General features: G+C 38.2%; 1 protein-coding gene across 5 annotated transcripts in view; it reads left to right on the top strand.

The window, feature by feature from the left end:
* The window catches only part of sncb (synuclein, beta), a 249,077-nt gene that overhangs the window by 144,717 nt on the left and 83,507 nt on the right, over positions 1-20,853 (top strand). Inside the window, exon 1 of one of the 5 annotated variants that reach the window (XM_042418165.1) lies at positions 14,892-14,976. The exons of the other annotated variants lie outside the window; for them this stretch is intronic. The gene's annotated coding sequence lies outside the window, so the exon portion shown is untranslated. Of the gene's footprint in view, positions 1-14,891; positions 14,977-20,853 lie in introns of those variants that run through there. 5 annotated transcript variants of the gene reach the window in all.

The following is a 20,853-nucleotide window of genomic DNA, read 5'->3' as shown; positions in this document are numbered from 1 at the left end:
TTGACACTAAAAAGAAGCTGGGCCTGACTCTTACCGTCATAAAATGCTGTGTGAATTTCCTCACACAAATTACACATGAATGATAAGGTCATGGTCACTAGCAACGTAATCATCCAAACCGGAGATTGGATGTCTTTTTGTCTGACTGTCAAGAGAGAGTCATGCAGAGGGAAGTGAGTGCTCTCTACTGTGCAGGGAACAAGCTTAGGGCCTCATAGTGTATTACAGAGGGAATAACCCACACTGCCACCCCTGCTATCAAAATTGCTTGGGAGGAGATTGCTGCGGGAGGTTGTGTCTGTCTCCGCATCCCGGTTCTATATTTTGTTCTGTGCCCAAGGTGCTTCACTGATCTCAGGCCAAAAGCTGTGTGAAAAATTCTGCCAACTCATAGAGGATGATAGCTAGAGGAGGGGAAATTCAACAATCCACCAAAGAGCGCTAGTGAAAAGGAGAGTGGAGAAGGGAGAGAGAGAGAGAGAGAGAGAGAGAGAGTGTGGGGAATGAAAAATGAACTGGAAAATGAGGACAGAACTCTAGTCTCTTATCTCCTTTTGCTGTGATGTTCTCTGAGATAAGTACCTCGTAAGTATGTTGTCAGGTCCACTGAAACACATTACTGACAGCGCCACAAGTTCCGGGGAGGTCTTCTGGTGCTACTGCTTGGCTAACCTTTTGATCTTGCACACTTTTGGTTGCTTGTTCACTGAGCTAGAAATTCCTTGACCAAGGTTTATGGATGTTGTGGTAGTGGAGAGTCCAAGTGGTAAGAGAGAGACCATCTTTTAACTGAAAGGTCATACAGTCAGTCCTTGCAACAGCCATTATGCATCCATCAGTAGGCATGTGTGCTGTCAAAGCGTGCTGGAGATGCCTGAATGCCTACCTGCTCACTCAGCGTAAGTCACCCTATATAACACTGTCAGCTGCCAAAAATGTAAATAATATATATGGTGTTTGTTAATTAATTAGATGGTGAATTCTTATCCGGTGCTTTTTCCAACAATCATGAGTCAAAAAAAAAAGCTGCTGCATGATCTGATGAACCCATAGCTGCCACTTCTTGTGGTTTCATAGCCATTTTTTATTTACTTTCTGGTGACCTTGTTTTTCTGTACAGTGCCCTTTATATGACTGATGTGGATTCACAGTAAATCAGCTGCACAGTAAAAAGCCATGAACTCAAAGCTTCTCATGGAGATCCTATGAGACTGGACAACTATTATTATACATGGAGTATCTTTCCTCTAAGTGCACGTGCACTTAAAATCTGAAATATACAGGACAACATAAAATTATTGAAGGTGAATGTTATCTTAGACAGCCACAGATGTAAGTACAATGTTTCCTTTCTCATGAGCTATTTTGTCTGGAGTCAGGAATGATTGAAAACCATTTACGTCTATGCAATGCCCTGCTCAAAAAGCTTGCCTTTGCAATATGTCTACATGGCAAAGCTGCCATCACACTACAAGACATCAATGTTTTCCCTGCTATACAAGTGTAGCTTTCTTGTTTCTGGTTGTTTGTTTTCTAAAGTGGAGCCAAGCTTACCTAAGCAAAACTCAATATGGATTATGGGTTCAGTTGTTTCTACACAGAGGTGTGTATGGCATATGTACACTGTATTTCCTCACTACACAGTAATAAAAGAGGTGCCATGTATTGGAAATATTATTGGAAATGTGGGTGAATAAAAATATTGTTCTCATTAAGGAACAAAACCTAAATTAAGAACATGAATGCTACTGTTTGTGAACGCAGTCTTTATCCTTAATATCTGTGTTGAGTTTTTATCATTACAAAAGCATTGAATACCATGCTTAGAATATTAACTGTTAAGAAATAGAGAAAATGAATATGAAAAACAAAAGGCAAACTAAAAGGAACAACATAAAAAACGAATGGAGGTAACTTTAGCCCACAATGCACAACGATATACACCACAATCACTGGAGTAAGATATACATCAGTTGCAGATTATACCATCAGTCCGGCCCAGTCAGTCTTTAATCAACTGATCTGGATTTTCAACAAATGTAATACTGTCTTCCTGTGGAGCTATTGAGGTCATGTTTTCGACATGGGGGGTCGAGTACACACTAAACTTAGCGCTCAAGTGGTTTAACCCCTGAGAACCACGTTGCCAGGCAACTGACAACAGAAATGTTCGTCACCTTGTTCCCTTTTTTTAAAAAAAAAAAAAAAAAGGTGAATGATTCTGTGTTTTCTGAATTTTAACATCATGCTCATGAACGAGAAAACAGAAGTAGATGACAAAAGGTGAGCGATGACCATGGGCTTTAAAAATGTGAAGATTCTCTCTTACAATGCAGGGAAGTAGGTCATTAATGACTTTTCTTGTTAACACAACCTCATTCAAAGGGAAAAAAAATACAAGGGCAATCAAATATTTGAGAATTTCTGAGTATTTGGTAAAGCTCTTAAGGCAGAAAAGATGAGGCTTGAGTCATCCATGTTTAACAGATGATCATTCAAGTTAATGGTCATTTGAAAACAACATATGAGTCACAGTGCAATGATATAAAGCAAGAATTGTCTGATATGAAAATCGACCTTTTTTCTTGTAATGCTTGAATCTGTTCATATTGCTGGTAATAGTTGTGTAACAGACCCTGTAAAAATGAACATTGAACAAAGTGCTTGCAGCCTTTTTAAGTTTTACTTCTATTATTTTAGTTCCAATAAAGTGGCAATGCAAAGGTTTATGCTTTGCTGACCTTGATCAGCCTGCCATTAAAAGAGGAAGTGGCTTTGAAATTGTATTGATCAACAAAAAGTAGAAGTTCTATGTCTTGCTTCAAAGCACCTTTTAAGATCCATCATCTTTTTTTCATTAAGAAGTTTATATAAGAGGCCTTATTTATTTTGGAGGACTAACTGAAGAGAGGCCAAGCCTGTGTAACTATGAGGTTTTATCAATGCTGCGATTTTTCCATTAGCAGGAAAAGGATCAGATGAAACACTAAATGGCTCTGCCTTCTATTTTAATTAGCTTTAACGGAAGTATTTTGTTCTCATTACTTATTCTATGTGGGCAAAAGTGTGTCACCACATCTTATTAAGTAGAATTCCCTTTCATACACACACTGTATATTCACCCTACAAATTGGCGACAGCTTGTTAGAGCTCACATGACGTATAAATCAGGTTTAGGCAGCCATATGTAATGAGCAATAGTTCAGATAGTAGTGTTTCTTACAAACACACAGCATAATTGGCCATTCTGTACCTGTTTCTGGTATAAATCAACCAGCTTATCTTTGAAGCAAATTGCCTGGGAACAAGCAGTGTGTTATTAATGGTGACCAACTTCTCAGGTCCACTTTACATACAGTTGTTTGCCCTATTCAAATTTATGGAGACAAGGAGACTAAACTAAAAATGTAAACATTGTTCAGAAGCACAGAGCCCATAGTTCAGCTCAGTCATTACATCTCAGTGAGTGGATAATTTCAACTGTCTCATATCTTACATGTTGACTGCAATCACATTTGTACAAATTTATCAACAATGCTTGACGCAACTGCATCAACTGCAGGATTCCCATCTCATTTTGAACCCTAGCCAGGACAAGCAAATTGCTGCCTGCAATATCAAGCTGCATTGATAAATGGGTCCCTCCTACCAGTGGGCTGTGTATTTGCATTTGCACAATTACCTTTCATTGGCAAGTGCTTGCACGCAGGTTTTCATCAGATTAGAAATTTGACATGCCTCAACATGTGTCGGAGAATAAAGAAGGCCTTTAGTAGGGATCCCAAAGGACCATTTCACACTCTCATGTTCTTCCCCAAAACAAGTGGCGGAGGCATTTGAATTACAGGAAAGACAGGGTGATACATCAGGCCCTGATCAAAGCATTCTATTGGAGTCAGCACTATCGGGCTGTATTTCTCAGAGATGATAGAGAAGGAGAGTGAAACCTTTTGAAAACAAATTTGTCACAGGGGATTATTTTTATCTTTATGATGACCTTGCAGTAAAAGAAACAAGCAGCAAAACATCATATTAGCGAACCTTTCAACTGCTTCCCACTGCTTGGGTTCCTGCTACAGAGTAGATGATACATTCTGATTCACTGGACCCCCCTGGCTCATGAATCTGGACGGATATGAAAAATGTATCAAAAAGATTGAAATTATAGCAGAACTGTATATTTTTATTTAGTGAAAGTTTTCCAATGAAAGTATTCAATACACAGCTCATGTTTACTTGCAGAAATTTTGACCTATTTAAGCCCCAGCTACAAATCAACAAATTATGTTTTTCCCAATAAAGACAAATCCAAAAAGACAGCGTGTAATTCACAAAGCACCCGCAAAGAGTGAAATGCACGCAAACTGTGCTGCCAAGCAAATAGCGTCATGGTGCACCTGTGGCATTTGCATGTATGTAAATTAGGTAATATTCATACATTCGGTGCAAAATTGGCCCCTTTCTATGCAAATAAGCCTTGTTGCAAAAACAGGCTAATTCACAAAGACAAATGCTAATTGCCACATGCAATTAGGGTGGAGTTATTAGCGTAGCTGATGTGAACTGCGCACGCACTCACTCCTCACTCACCCTCTCTCTCTCTCTCTCTCTCTCTCTCTTCAAATCTTCAAGCTTGTGAGACTTGAATTGATATTGAATGATATCAAAGCTTCAGCCATACATTGGGGGGATCAAGTGGGTATGGGATGGTAGGCTTATTTCAGACTTTCAGACACTTAGAAATAAAAATGTCTTGACAATGCTAATGGAGCTCAGGATTCATCCATAAGGGCTGCTTTATTACAAACAATTCTGCCATATAAACCTGGAATCTGTGCTGAATTGTGTAGAACATTAATTACTGTATTACTGTACCGGATTGATCTGGTGTTAATGAAGTTACTGCTGCTGTGCTGCTGTACTGCGTGCGTAAATGCGCATAGCCTCTTTCTCAGTTAGGAGATGCACTTATCATTTCAGATGCTGTGTGATGCTGCAGCCAGCTGTGACACACAGCTGGCTACAAAATCCCAGATACATTCAGTGACACTTGAACAACATTAGTGTAAGATTCAGACATTAATCTAACAAGTTTCAGACCTGCCAGAATCACATTAATAGCTGTATTTTGACATTTGACATTTCAGTAGATTATGTTATAGATGTGAAAGTAAGAGAAGCAGAATACATGAAAGTTGGTTTGTGATTGTGGAGAGCTCTGTGTGTGCACACCTTTGCTAATTAAAGACACACAAATTGAGGTTTTTGGGCTCTCTGCAGAAATGTGTTGAAAAGCCTGAAACACTACAAGCCGCTCCGCTCACTCAAACAGATGCAAAACAAGGGCAAACACTCAGCTGCAAAACTTTATGGGCATGTTTGTCCCAGCATATTAGTGCAAAATCTTTTGTGAATAAAAAAGATGGGGCAGATTGCGGGTGCACATGCTGTGCAATTCACTGTGCTATTAGCAGGTGCAATCCATTCTTTGTGGATTTAGCCCAAAGTATCCATGGAAGTTATGTTTGTTAAACATTCTGTTGTATTCTGAGAGAGTTTAGAAGACAAACCATTAAGCAAAATGGGATTTATTTGCACTTCTCCAGCCCAGTGCTCTCTCTTGCACTGCAGTCTGATGGATTTGACTTTGGCCAAGAGTCTGAGTGTGATTTATGATCAAACAAACAGCACCTGAACCTGGGATTTATTATCCATTACTGCTGTCCATCAGGCAACATTACATTACACTCCACTGTTCATCAATCAATCAATCAAGTTTATTTGTCACATGTAATCATATCAGGTACAATCACAGTGAAATGTAATCCCACCCGTTCCTTCAATTTTTGCATTAAAAAGAGACGACCAAGATGGCTGCCTAGGAGAGGACAGGCCCCACGTTTCCTCAAGTCCCCTTAAAGATTCGGTTTTTTGTCATTACTTTAGTGAAATGTTGATGTAAGAAGCTTTTGCAACTCAGGATGAGTCAGAAAAGTCATTGTTTTACTTGCAACCCACCTCATAATTACAAGGCAAACCATCACCTGACTCCCAGGAAACACCCAAGATGGCGGGGACATCTGCTACATCAGAGAGTCCTCCTAATGAGAATGTGGTGGCTGAGTTAACATCTGAACCATTCTCAATAATCTGGCCAAAGATACGAATAGTGTGAAAAATGGTATCGAGTCTCTGAACGAAACTGTGAATAATCTTGGCGGTAGAATCACTGAAGCAGAAACATGAATCTCCAGGTTGGAAGATGAGGAGGTAGAGGCAAGTCCAATTATGGAGAACCTGGTGAAACAGAATCAGCGACTACTGGAAAAACTGACAGCACAGGAAGGATTCTCCCAGCGCCAGACCGTCAGAATCTCTGAGGGCTGAGATCTGGAAGGATTTCTGAAAACTGTTGAGTGAGGCACTGGATGTAAAAGCTGATGACTGGTATGAGATAGACTCCATCGTGTAGGCTCTGCACCTGCAAGCGACTCAAGACCAAGACGTATCATCGTCCACTTTCTGCATGACAAAGCCAAGTCGGCTGTTCAACCTGCAGCAAAAAAAAAGAAACAGATCACCTGGAAGGACATAAGGATCTGCTTCTTCCAAGATTTATTCCAAAGATGTACAGAAAAAAATGCAAGAAATTTGATGATGTGAGGCACATGCTAAAACAATGCAAAATTGAGTATACTTAGCTTTATCCTGCTGTTATGACCTTCATGCTTGATAACCAGTGACACCAGTTCTCCAGCCCTGCAGAGGTGAAGCAGTTTCTTTGTGGCCGAGGAATTGCTGACGAGGGAGGACAGATGCTCTTAAACCCGGGTGAAGATGGATAAATCTGCCTGTCACGGATCAGTCTAATTAAACAAAGGTACAGTCTGATCTCCTGCTTATAGTGTAAAAGGATCAGTGGACAAGATCAATAGATGAACAGTGACTGTTTGAATTTCAATCGAGTGCATTTTTTTTCTACTCATAGCCCACTGGTGCACTTATCAATGAACAAATAAAACAGACTGGAAATATTGACGATGTATTTGACACTATACTCCTTTTTGTTTGCTTTCCATTGAACGGGTAAGATCTGATTTACTTTTCATATCTGTTAAAGTCCAGCCCAGTTTTGGTTATTTTGTGTTTGAGAAGGAACCGACCGGGGTTGTCATAGTGGTGCCCTTGACACAATCTTGCTATATATATTCCATCAGAATAAAATACTACCAATTTGATTTACACATAGACCAGCATTAGTTCTTCCACAACTTGTTTTCTTTACGAGTAATCTTAAATTATGTAACTATACATTGGAAGTTGTAAGTTGTAACTATATGACTCTATGTTTTCTAAGTGTAAAGCGAGGGGTGGGGAAGGGCAAGTCAGTAAGTGAGCCATAAGTGGGATCATCAAGTGCAGCTGACCCGTGGAAGTTGAGTTTTTCTGGGGGCTGTTATGCCCAACTGTTCACTGTGTTTTTCTGTTTTACTTGTTTTATGTTTGTCTAATCCAATATGCCTTCAGTTTTACACAGTTCAGACTAGACTGGTCACTGTATTTAACCCAGAAACCAATCAGAATTTAAAATGGACAGAACAGGCATGACTTAGGTGGGGTGGTTGCATATTTACATATAATAAGTTAACACTATCTTATGACTGTATTCAGGGATGGAGCCCAAGGCCATTTGCCCAACCCTAAACACTAAACACCACTTCATTTTTTTTATCATTACATTCTGGCAACCACACTCTTTTAATAATTCACTTTCCAAAAAATGTAGTAAGTTTAATGTTTAAACATTAAACTTAAACACACAACTTAAACAATTAACCCTGTATGGTACAGTGTTGTCTCTAAGTAACATACCCATTTTTGGGCCCTAAGGAAACCAATAGCAGTGTTTTAATTTGTCTCATGACTCTCTGGAGGCCATTTTGAATCCCTTTTTTGTAGCCTTCGTCACATAGTTCAGCTCCATCATGTCTCTCCACAAAATTGGCCTGAAAAGGTATTTTTCTGTCATTTTACAATCTGGAAAAAATGGATTCACAACAATAAATGAGTAAAGTTTAATATTTAATTGTTTAAGGGAACTTTATTTGATAATGTTAAAATCCAAATGTTGCACTGAAGCAACGCCATACCACTATGAATTCCCACCATGAAATTCTTTGGTATTGTGTATTTAGGTTTATAGACTGTTCAAAAGCATAGCAGTCATCGTTATTTTCTTTTTATCTCTACAAATTAACCTAGATAAATTTGATAAAGTTAGATGTAATAAAGTTCAGGCTATTACACTGTATAGTCTACTATAACAGTGCACTTTGTGAGTCCTCTCTGCAGAGCATATGTTTATATTTTACACACATTTTTCTTCTATTTAGAGAATGAACACAACAACAATTTACAGCTCTTCAAAGATGAAGAAGGTAAAATTAGCACTCTCAGTTAATGTTAGTGAGGATGAAATAGAGTTTAGTAGTGAGGAAGACAACGAGCTGCAAGGAGAAAGTGAGGGTGAGAATGAGCCTGAGAGCGAGGATGAGGATGAGGACAGTGAGGGTGAAAGTGCAGCGACAGGTATTACCAGTGTAAGATAGAGTGTAAAATGCATTGCTAACTATTTTTCCTGTTTTTAATGTAATGCATTTTATTGATATTTTTTAATAGCATGCTTAGGATGGCAGCAGCCAAAGATGGTGGCAACATGTGTCAGGAAAGACACACACAAGGAAACTGAAAATAAGTATTTAAATATAACACAAATGATCAAACACTGAAATGTGATTCACTATCTTGTTTTGAAGGGGGTTGATGTAAAGTTTTCTGAAATATATTTACACTCTTTAACTCATTCATTCCTATAGGCTGTTCCACAATGGTTCAATGTTGTCTAAGGGTAACGTTAAGACAAACAAGCTTATGAATGAGTTTATTTTTAATGTTTCTCAGTTTCAAGTGGAATTCATTAAACTGGTGAGGAAGTTTGTTTTTTGTTTTTTTTCCATGAGTATTGTAATAAATTTTATTCAATTTTTTAACAATAACTCTCTTTTTTCCATTCCTTACCATTATGGTACTGTGTTTTAATGTAACGCACCCTAAAGTGTACCTCAAAAATATTTTTTCTTGAAAATTTATTTAAATTATGTCTACTTTGTCTATTTTATGACAAAAAAGCATTACAAACATTTTTTTTTACCAACTGGCATCATAATGTGTACCATAGAGGGTTAAACATTATACTCACAAGAAGGTAGATGGGTAATCTTGGATGCTGTCATGGAGGGTCAGAGATATGTATGCACCTAACCCATCACAACCAGAATATTTCCATGAAGTTTGTAATGTAATAAGAAATATAGGAAATGATAACATCATCATTGGAGGAGACTTTAACCATGTTAACCAAGGATTTATACTTGGATAAATCTTCTTGACCTAGGCAAATCAATGATCTGTCTTACGTTGGAGTAGATGTAATGTCAGAGAAATTGGGATTAGTTGATATGTGGAGGTTATTTCATCCTCAAGAAAATTATTATACTTTCTTCTCTCACCCACATTCTTCTTACTCCAGAATTTCTCGTTCTGGTCAACCAGATTCTTAGTGCTACAATTGGTAACATAGTTTTAAGTGACCACACCCCAGTAGACATAACTAACTCATGTTCACTGAAGCGGTACTCAAATCATTCATTACTAAATAATGAAGGCTACTGTGAATATATCAGAACAGTAAAAAAGGAATTTAGGGAATTTAATGAGGGTTCTATTGATGATGTCGTAATAATAATAATAAGCTTTTTTTATAAGGGGGTGTCTTATTCAATATAGCTCTCTGATTAAATTATTGAAGTTAGAGCAAGATATCAAAGAACTTGAGAAACAACACTGATGTCATCCTGAACGAGATTTATGGAATAGGCTAAAGAAATTAAGATATGAGATGAACAACATTTTACAAAAAAAAAGTTGAACTTGCATTATTCTGTACTATGTAAACATTATGATAAGGGTGAGAGCGCAGGTAAAGTTTTAGCATGTAGGGTGAAACAGATGTGAACTTGTAATATCACTCCCTGATAGAAATAACAAACTGATTACAAATAAAAGAGATATTAATGAAGTATTAATGAAGACATTTTATCAGGAACTATGCACATCTCAAGGAAAGTTGGAGGAAGAAGGAATTTTTTTTATTTCTTCTATTAAAATTCATACTCGGAGGAACAAAGAAACTCATTAGAAGGAGAGATTACATTAGCAGAAGTTAAACAGGCAATTTATAGGTAATGTAAGGCAACGATGGATTTCCACCAGATTTCTATAAAACATTTGTGGAAGATCTTGATCCAAGACTAATAGCTGTTTACCAGGACACCTTAGAGAAAAGTATGAGATCAGCTGTTATTACCATACTCCATAAAAAAAGAAGAGACTAACAATATTGTGGAAACTACAGGCCAATTTTGTTGATTAATGTGGATGAAAAAATCATTTCCAAGGTACTTGCAGCTAGATTAGAGAGGGTACTTCCTAGTCTGGTACATGCAGGCCAGGTTGGATTTGTCGAGAATATTCAGGTGAATATTCAGAATGCTCAGCTGACAATCTACCCAGGTTATTACATATTATGTGGAAGAGTAGGAATAATGTTGATCCCATCCCAGTTGCTTTGTCCTGCAGAGAAGGCATTTGATAAAGTTGAGTTCCCTTTCCTTTTTTATACATTGAAGAAATTTGAATTTGGCCCCTCCTTTATGCATTGGATACAGCTAGTTTATACAGAACTGATGGCAACAGTTTTTACCAATGGAGTTATGTCATCCCCATTTAACCTTAGTCATGGCACTAGGCAGTGTTCACCATTGTCACCACAGATATCTGCCCTGTTTTTAGAACTTTTGGCAATTGCATTGAGTGAAAGATATCAAAGGGGTTCAAATGGGCCAGGAGGAACACAAGCTCTTTTTGAATGCCAACCATATTCTTTTGGCTTCAAGTAATCCACGCACAGCGGCATCTCAGATCTCTTCAATTATTAATTCATTTTCTGAAAACTATTATGTGGGAGAAATGAGCCAGATCTGGAATCCATCTTCTTGGTGACTTGTATGGGAAAATGGAATGAGGTGATTTGATGAAATTAAGAGTGAATATAATCTCAGTCAAGAGGATTTTTGGAAATTTTTACAGATCAGGGACTTTGTTCTAACCAGAAGAAAAAATAATTTTGACCCTCCAACTGGGATTCAGGAATTGTTCCACATAACTTAGCATAAAAAGTTGGTTCTAAATTCTACGGGCTTATTCAAGATGTAAATTTACCCTGATTGGAAGGTTTGAGAATAAGTTGAGAAAAAGATGTGGGTGAAAAAATTGCATGAGACAGATGGAAAAAGTTTTTTCCCTCTTGGCAAACGTGTTCACATGACGCACAATCTCAACTTATTCAGTATAAACTGTTAAATAGAAGCTACTGGACACCTCCTGGGGGGAGGGGAGGATCTGTCATAGTTCGTAGACCTTGCCACATCCCTCTGGGACTGCCCTCCTGGAATTGTAGTTCCACTTTCTTCCTGTACTCCCTTTTTGCCTCCTTTACTGCTCTTCTTACATTGTAGGCTGCTGCTTTATAATTGTCCATGTTTCCAGACTGCAGCCCTAGTGCATGTGTTTATGGCATCCTGTTTCACAAATTCAATCCACCACAGACTCTGTGAATCCATTGATGTCATCAGTGGCGTCATGTAGTGCAAACTTTAGGGTGGCCTCTGATTGGCCTGACCATTTCCTGACCTCTCACTTCACTGGGGCCATGCATTGTAATTTGTTTACATATTTTGACCTCAGCAAGATGGCCGCATGGTCGCTTTTCAAAACACGAGTAGCGATTCTGCTTTGTAGCAGAATGGCGTGTAGCAGTGATCCAGAGTGTTTATTCCCCTTGTGGCACAGTCAATACGTTGATGGAAGTCAGGCATAATATTCTTACATTTAGCCTGATTGAAGTCTCCTGCTACAATGAGCGCAGCATCAGGATTACTGGTCTGTCAGCAGTTCAAGTCTTTGCAAACATCCGACAGGGCAGCCTTTGTACTCGCCTGTGGTGGGACTTAGACCGCTGTGATAATGACCGATGTAAACTCCGTCTGTAGAAAGTGCAGTCTGCATTTGATTGACACTAACTCCGGATTAGGTGAGCAGGAACGGGATAGCATTTTAATATTCCCACGGTCACACCAAGCCTTATTCACCATTAAGCATACGTATCCTCCTTTTTTCTTGCCAGAGTCCTCTGTACTGTCCGCAGCTCCTTTATGTTTTCCTTGGTATTTCCTCCGATGTTGAAATGGATGCAGAGATGGACGCAGAGATGGTCTTACTTGTCTATGTGGTTGGGATAGTAGCTGGTGTTTATCCCCTCCACCTTTTCCTCATAAGTGGGGAGCAAATAGAGAGGTGACTGGATAGGTCCGTGCCTTCTACTGGTACTAGTTTCATCTCAGTTTGCTGAGCAGCAATGCACCACCAGAAAGAACTATGACCTAGTTTAACACATGCAAAACATCAAGTGACATTGCAGTGTCTAAGGAGGTGTTTCCCCACCTCTCCCAGCCTCCACAGCCTTTTCTTCTCTTTTTAGAGTGTCTTGTTTACCACTGGTTTGCACTTACAGTACTGTATTGCCTTGTCGTTACTCTCTCCTTTCTTTTTGATGTATTTTATATCTTATGTTTGAATTCATTGATTGTACTATTTTAAGCTTTTAACAGCAAATGTAAAGTCCACAGTCGAAAACCTGCAAATGATTTTTGATCCACACCTAAATTTCAATCAGCACATTAAAAGCCTTGTACAATCCTGCTTTTTCTGTAACCAAGAAACACTGCTAAATTTAGAACAATGCTGCCTAGAAATATAGTCAAGAAATTATCCATGCTTTTGTTTCCCTCTGCTGCAACTATTTATATGTCTGAATGGTTCAGCAACTGCGCATTACCTACTGGTTCAGAATGCGGCAAGGCTTCTGAGCAACACTAGAAGCAGTGAAAGTGCTGCGTCTGTCCTGCTGCATTGCATTGACTTCCAATTTTAGAATTTAATTTAAATATTTCACCAAAAACAGTCACCACCTGTAGGTTAAAAGGTGGCTCTGAAAAGTTTGCAGTCAGCTTGGATTCACAACAGTTTCAAGATTTCTAATGGTGACCTAATTTCATGGGAAAAATACGGCATCAAAATGTCCATACTGTAGAAACATCTCAAATGACTCCTGCAGCATAACCTACTTCTCCACTGGCATCCATATGTTCAGTACTTTCCAAATACTTTTATTTTTGCTTGCTGGCAGAAGCATCTTGCTCTATTTCATCTGTTGGCACAATTTGTCCGAATCAAGCAGGTCCTGGTGTAATGACACTGAGAGTTTTGATTTTAGAGAAGAAAAGATAAAAGTTATAGAAGCAGCAAAGAGAATAAAGACAATATTTTCTTTAGTTATACTTAGACATGACATGATGAAATCATTTTCATCCAGTTTCCATTTAAGACTGGTTCACCAGATAGAACATTTTATATAATGTAACACTGTTTGGGCCTTCTTGAAAATCCCAGTCCTAATTGTTCCAGGACTTTTGATAAGATAATTTAAAATCATGGTGCAGGGTGTGTTAACTATAAACACAGGTTTTGCTACATAATTTTTTTGTCAGCTCGGAAGTCAAAGTTTTGATATGCAATCTTTCAGAGCTGCGCCTCGCTAATTCCAAGCTCACAATGTGCCAAATGAAAATAGTCTTCCTTAGAGCACACCTTCCTTCTCTGATCCTCATAATCTTTCCCAGTATTAAAATGGGTTATTCTGCTCACACTGATTCTGGCATTGTATTTCATTTGGCTGAAATCACACATAGCAGATAGTTAATAAGGTATGACCAGACGGTCTGCATATCCAATTATTTGTTACGGATATTGAGTTCTCTGGATATGGCTACTGTATAACTACTAGATTGGGCTGATTATAAACTGATAAATTTGAAAATGATGGTCAAAAAAGTCATATAGGTGGACTAAACATTTCTCGTTGAATGGAGTCACCGCTTAAATGTTACAGAGTAAGCCTTTTAAGAGAGTATCGAATTAGGATTATTTCTAGCTTTAATTTTGCTATCTGTTTATCAACAGTGTGTCTATTAGAGTTTAAGTTATTTCGTTATCTGATCATTCATGTTACATGTTTTGCTGCCAAAGAATTTAATTATCCAAAGGAAAATGGCAGTTCAATAAATGGAATATGATGTTACAGAATACCACATCAGAAAATAATGAGCCAAAAAGACAGTCGGAAATATGCTAACAGCCAAACTGAAGTCTTTGCAAGTGCCTCCAAGAGCTTGACAGGAGAGTGTGTACTGTACCTGTGGTTTTGTATATTTATCCCCCTCTACTGTATTTGGTTTGAAAAGTTTGTCAGTGTGGTGCCTTCTTGTGCTGGTGGACAGCTCTGACATCCGAGACATGAGCGTTGGCTGCACAAGAGCCAATTTATCTTACGATAAGTTTTTATCTCAAGAAGCTACCAAGCTCACAGTCTCCTGTTCACAACATCAGTGTTTGTTTTTATTTTCAGTCAGCATTGCTCATTAATTGAATGTCATTCAGGAGCAGACTCCATGACAGCTGGGGATCGGCTTCTGGACAGATCTGAACCCTGTCTGCAACGTACGTTTGTTGGCTCCGACGTAGAGGATACCAAAGTGTTTGTGTGTGTCACTTCAAAATTTCTCCACACTTGTTACCAGGACAACCTGCTCCTTCAGTGTGCCCTTTAAGTAAATACTGGGGAGGATGGGCGGAAAGGAAAGAAGGGATCTAGTCTTTGAGATCTCCTGGGAACCCTCGGAGAGACGGCAGGAGCAGATGTTGAGGAGGAGCCCTTCTATTCTTGGCCCGTTTCTGGAGGTGTGTTTGGTCATTAGCAAATATTCCATGCGAGTGGAGAAATGGCAAAGGATCAACATTTTCATAAGGCAGAATGTAATTCACTGCTCTAGAAAATGCATGGCTCTTGTCTGCCAAGATTGTGGGACTTCTGAGTGTCTGTTTTTTTCCTCTGATCAAACATGCATGACAGCTCGCCTTCAAAGCCAAGACAATATGTGAGCAAGCCATGCTGGCAGAGACATGCGAACACTGCGTCCAGAGGACACACACACCCTCACAGATTACGGTTGACAGTCCTGCTTCTTTCATCCAGCTACAAAGATGTCCCATCACTCTATAAGTAGTTAATAGAGGTTAGGATAATACCAAGGTTGTTATATACTTATTTATCAGTAATGAAATGCCAAGTCAGTCCTGCGACAGCCTCACTGACCTGTGTGTCATCTGCTGGTGTTCATAATATCACTGAAGCCTTTTGAGTTTCCCATCAGTCTAAAACGATTCATCTCCATCTGTACATCTGTTCAAGTCTCCTCTAGAAAGGAGAGGAACAAACAATTGACACTTTAATTGCTTAAAGGCAAACAACACAAAACGCTCATTTCCCTGCAACCATCTAGTGTTGGCATCTGATTACTCAAATGTTGCCGGTTTAGATGAACACAAATATTCAGACCCTATTCGCCAATATTTTCAGAAGAACAACAGTGCGGCAGCTGTATTCTTGACAGTGCTGTAAACAAGCTACAGCAGCTTTAAATCTCACATAATGGAGACAGACAGAAATAACAACTGTGTGCACTTCCCCCTGAGGCAATTTTCCCTGAGGCAACTTTCCATGAGGTGAACAGATTTGCCAGCGCACACTTGAATGTGGACGTAGTGACCGACATTGAGATTACTCTTCATGGGAATAGGATATGCACCACGCTGCAGGTCGCCAGGGATCTGCAGTGAAGACATAAAAATCCTTTGAGCCTGCAATCATTGTACCAGAACATTGTTTCATTTAGCTGAAAAACACCTCAGGTAATGCACAGAGGCATCTTGAACTACATACAGTCAAAGATCAATTTTTAATAAAAATTCTAGGGCCAGATATTTTTCACACATCAAAGGCACATCTAAAGACAGCAACAAAACTGGACACAGCTCCCTGTTGCCATAATTCAACAAATTATACACTGTAGGAGACAATATTTTATCTCGTAAAAAAAAAACATCCATATTTGAGACTTTCTTGGCACTGTGTATGCATTTGCATCCCCTCTAATTTGATACAGGCAGCAATTATGTATGACTAATTGTGGATAGGAAGCTTCGGTATTCACTGTTGATATTTCACAACAGTGCTAATTGAAACTGTTGATCTATGTATTGGAACAACTGTGATTAAAACATGTTATTAACATAAATGCATTATTTGGATTCTAAAACACTATTTGTATGTGGATGGCATGCAAAGTGTCTTCTTTTGTTTTGTTCTGTGTGTGTGTGTGTGTGTGTGTGTGTTCATTTAGTACTGAGCCACTATCACACTATCACACTATCACACTCCTCAAGCACAAAATGGAAAACAAATCCTGGTCTATCGTTTGGATAGACTCCATACAGAGGACAGGAGAGTCAATGACTCGGGTGTTGTTAGGCGGGTTAAACTTTGTGTCTATCCAGTTTCACTTTGATCATGAAAAGAGTATTAATTAGAGGAACCTTTTAAGGCTTAAGTTGGAGGATCTGAGGTCCAACTGTTTTCCACAGCTTTCTATTGCAATTGTACTCAAAGTACCCCAGAGAAAGGGGCGGTTGCTATGGTAAAATGAATTGATAAAGCAGTACTTTGATCCTGTGCATACTGAGACTCGACCTTTTATAAGCAGTGTTTATTAGATTATTTTATTATTACTGATTATTTAGACTGGTAAATGCATATAAGAAATGACATGAAAAGATCTCAGTGTCTTCTTCAACTGAAGATGGCTCCCCATTCAGGGACATTTTACTTTATGTAATTATGCTCTAATGTATATTCCTTTTCAATGATGGTCAGACAATGACATTGATTTGTCATACTGAAAGTGCTTATTCATACTGTCTGTACTGTGCCATGCAGACTTTTACATTCAGGCATGTTGCATTAATTTATTAATTTCAGTAATAAGATATTAACACTCACTATAACCGCATTAAAACAACAAGGATAAAATATGAAAATATTTTTACAGTGAAGCGGCACATCAGTGAGAAAGGCAGAAATTATACACATTTAGATCCTCTAATGGATTCTATTCATCAAGTGTAGGTAATGTTTATGTTGCTGTACAAATGATAGACATTAATACAAACCTGATTCCCTGAACCTTGAGCCTTTGATTAGAAGTTCACCTTCTCTCTGACTGGCTCAGATTTTCAAGATTTATCTGATAAAGAACTTTATAATCATTAAAGGCCAGACATTTGTGCTTCACTTGAATAACCCTGCAGGACATTGTGATCTTGTGTCTGAGCTTGAAAGGTACCTCTTACTGTCTGTGACCTTTTACATGATGTATTTTTCCGTGTGCGAGTGTTGATAGTTGGCACAAAATATTTAGTCTTCAACCTTTTCTAATAAGTGCTGTAAATTCTGTACATTCTGTTCATGACAAGTTATAATATTGAACCATTTATTAACATATTGACAGTGTGTAATTTGCTTGACCATTTGAGCTCAAGTGTTTTTTGGCGTTTCTTTAGGATGTGCTCATATAATCTTAATTAAAATGCATGACCAATTTTTATTAATGCCCAACCTAATTGCAAGGGCAGGGATTAATTACTCACCATATGCAGATTGTAATCTGCTCATACGAGCATTTACAGTTGCATTTATTTCTAGCCCAGAAAACATGAATAAATGTATTAATGTCAAAGTTAAGTGTTAGTTCGACAGAAGTTCGTGCATTAACTCACATTTATTATACTGATACCCAAACAAGGTTTAGTTCAAGTCTTTATCAGCAGATGTTTTATCACTGGGCTGAGAAAATGTAATGACTGGGGTTAATGTAGGGATTGTAATCATGATGACAAAAACTTTAGATAATCTCGATTTTACAGTAACTTCATAAAGCCCCAGACGTCTGAAACCAAAATATACTTTTAGGCACATCAAAAATGACAAATGATATTGAAGTTGCCTTTCTAAAAAAATGCACTCTTAGATTGATCTAACACCACTTCATAATTTCATTAAAATGTTTCCTGCTTTAAAAGATAAGCCCTTACTTTTCATATTGCAGATTACAAAGTGCCATTATTATCAGTTTAATTATTCTCTGACTGTGATTAGAGGCTTTAATGAATAAAATGTCTACATACTGTAATAGTAGTGATTTAATTCTCATTTAATGACGACTAAATCTCCTCACTGAGAAACACTTCCCATGTCTTGGTGCAGACGTATAAAATCCACAAGAAAATGGGTTTGAACTTCAAAAAAATAGCTGTCTTGCATTTAATCATGGGCTTTTACTTTAGATAAAGAAAGTGGTTTTAAAAAGTACAGAACTTATCAACTGTATGTATTCCCACAGTGTATTCTTGTAGAATAAACATCAGTGTAATCTTGTGGAAAATATACAACACAAAAACACTACAAATCAGTGTAGTGAAGTGGTCAGTAGCATAGAAGAGAGAGCTACTCCAGTTGCTGCTCATCTCTACAAACAATTACATTTTTGTTCATTTATTTATTTATTTGTATGTAGAATGTAGATGTCATTTTTGGCTTTAGTCGAGCTGAACAAGACCACTCAATCAAATATAACAAAAAATGACTGAGTTCCTTAAGGCTACAATGTGCAACTTTTCACCTTGAGGCAACAAAGTGCATTGTGAGTCCTTTATTTGTTCCCTCAGGTGTGCAGGTTAGGCCAGCAATTGTCACTCAATTTGATGGGTTGTTGAGAGGACATTCAGCCTGCGGCTGTGGTAGCATAAAGCTACCACAGGCACTGAAGACATGGACAGAAGCTAATCTGAACATGAAGCACATACAAACCACACCAGTGTGATAAATACCCACAGAAAATGTCTGCGGCCCAAAATTTCCTTAAAGGACAGGTTCACAATTTTCAAGTCCATCTTAAAACAATAGTCAGGTGCCTTAACATTGAAACAGGTTTTTCTTACCATAATCTTTCCTCCTGTTCATACTGACCATTAGAAGATCCCTTCATGATGCACTTACAATGTAAGTGATGGAGGGCAAAATTCACAAGCTTCCTTCTGTGCAAAAATGTATTTAAAAGTTTATCTGAAGCTAATATAAAGCTTCAAAGTTCCTCTTTTTGTTACTATACTTCCACCACAGTTCAACAGGGAAACACTGTCCGAGGAAACACAAAGAGGGAATTTGATACTAAAAAGACTGTAAATGTGTCAGATATCCACTTGATATAACTAACTCAGACTGCTGAAGCCTCATATGAACTTCAGATAAACTCTTAAATACATTTTTGTACAAATGACTGTGAACAATGAATGATTACGGCAGAGAACCCTCTTCCTGTGTTCATCCTTTTAGGCTCTAACATAGCCAACTTCAGACAAAAAGCGCACAAGGTCACAGGCAAACAGTATGATTGTTTTCTTTGTTTTTTGAACTGTGAAAAGATTCATAATTCAAATCCAATATAGAGAAATGCTGCAAGTCAACACAACAAAACAAACATTTCTTGGGACACTAAAAACTGATTAATATGTTGTTCGCCCTTCAATTAGTTTTCCGAATGCTGACAATGTTTACTTTTAGTTATTGGCGAGTGGCTGGATCAGCTTTTAGTGCTCCTCTGAAACTTTGCTTGTGTTCTAACTTAGGAACTTATTTTCTGTGCATCTTGCAGCATGTTTTCTGTATTTGCAGCACCTGCTGCTTATGTTTACTCAAGCACCATAGAAAACATATTTTTCAAAGATATAATGCCTTAAAACAAGTGACAAATAGTGTAGTACTAATTTCATTGATGTGTCTATGCAGCTGACCAATACAACTGCTTTAATTACCAAACCCAAGTACATCAGCTTTGCATACAAACCTCCAAGTAATGCCCGTCATTCAGGCATAAATAAAAACAAACAAGCAAACAAAAACCTCTGTCAGTGTATCTTCCTCTCATTCCCTTTTCAATACACTAACACTCAACTCTCGCACACATGCACACGCATGCACACACACCCACACACACACACAGAGCTTTTCATGAATGCCATTCTGCAATTATTTCAAATAGCTTGCTTAAAGACATTTGAAATGACTTAGATAAAAAGATGCATTCAATACCACAAAGCTGTAAGGCAGATACAGGCTGTCACAGCAAGATGCACGATTCTGGTTTGACACTGTGCTGATTACAGTATAATTTATAGAAAGCAACTGATTTCTCACTGCAATACACATACAATCAGCTGAAAATAACTACTCAGTTGTGTCTGACTGAGCTCTGGTCAATATTATCAATAGCTAAGTAGCTGGAACTACCATAGTGAGATGGTTTTTGGCCTGGTCTGCAACTTCTCTCTCCCTAATTGCTTTACTTAAGCTAATTTATTGTGTTCGACTATGTATTTGTGTTTCAGTGACTCTCTGTGGTTTGTACATACAAACATTAACATCTTTCTCTTGCAAATATGCACACTGCAGAAATGTCTGTGCAGATGTTGGTGGATTTGCTGTTTTAGTCTTGAAAAGATTCACCTGCACTCATCCAAGAGTCTTGTCAGCTCAACTGACAGCTGGCGAGTTCTCAGGTAGAGAAATCTTTTGAGTCATTCACACAATTATGTCACATGAAGGTCTCCCAATGTTAAACGCGAGATGTTAAAGGGAAATTCTGCCATGTTTTATGTGGATGT

Source organism: Thunnus maccoyii, chromosome 8, assembly GCF_910596095.1.
Source record: "Thunnus maccoyii chromosome 8, fThuMac1.1, whole genome shotgun sequence".
Taxonomy (NCBI): Eukaryota; Metazoa; Chordata; class Actinopteri; order Scombriformes; family Scombridae; genus Thunnus; species Thunnus maccoyii.
Note: the sequence above shows the minus strand (reverse complement) of the source record. Positions and strands in the feature narration are given on the sequence as shown.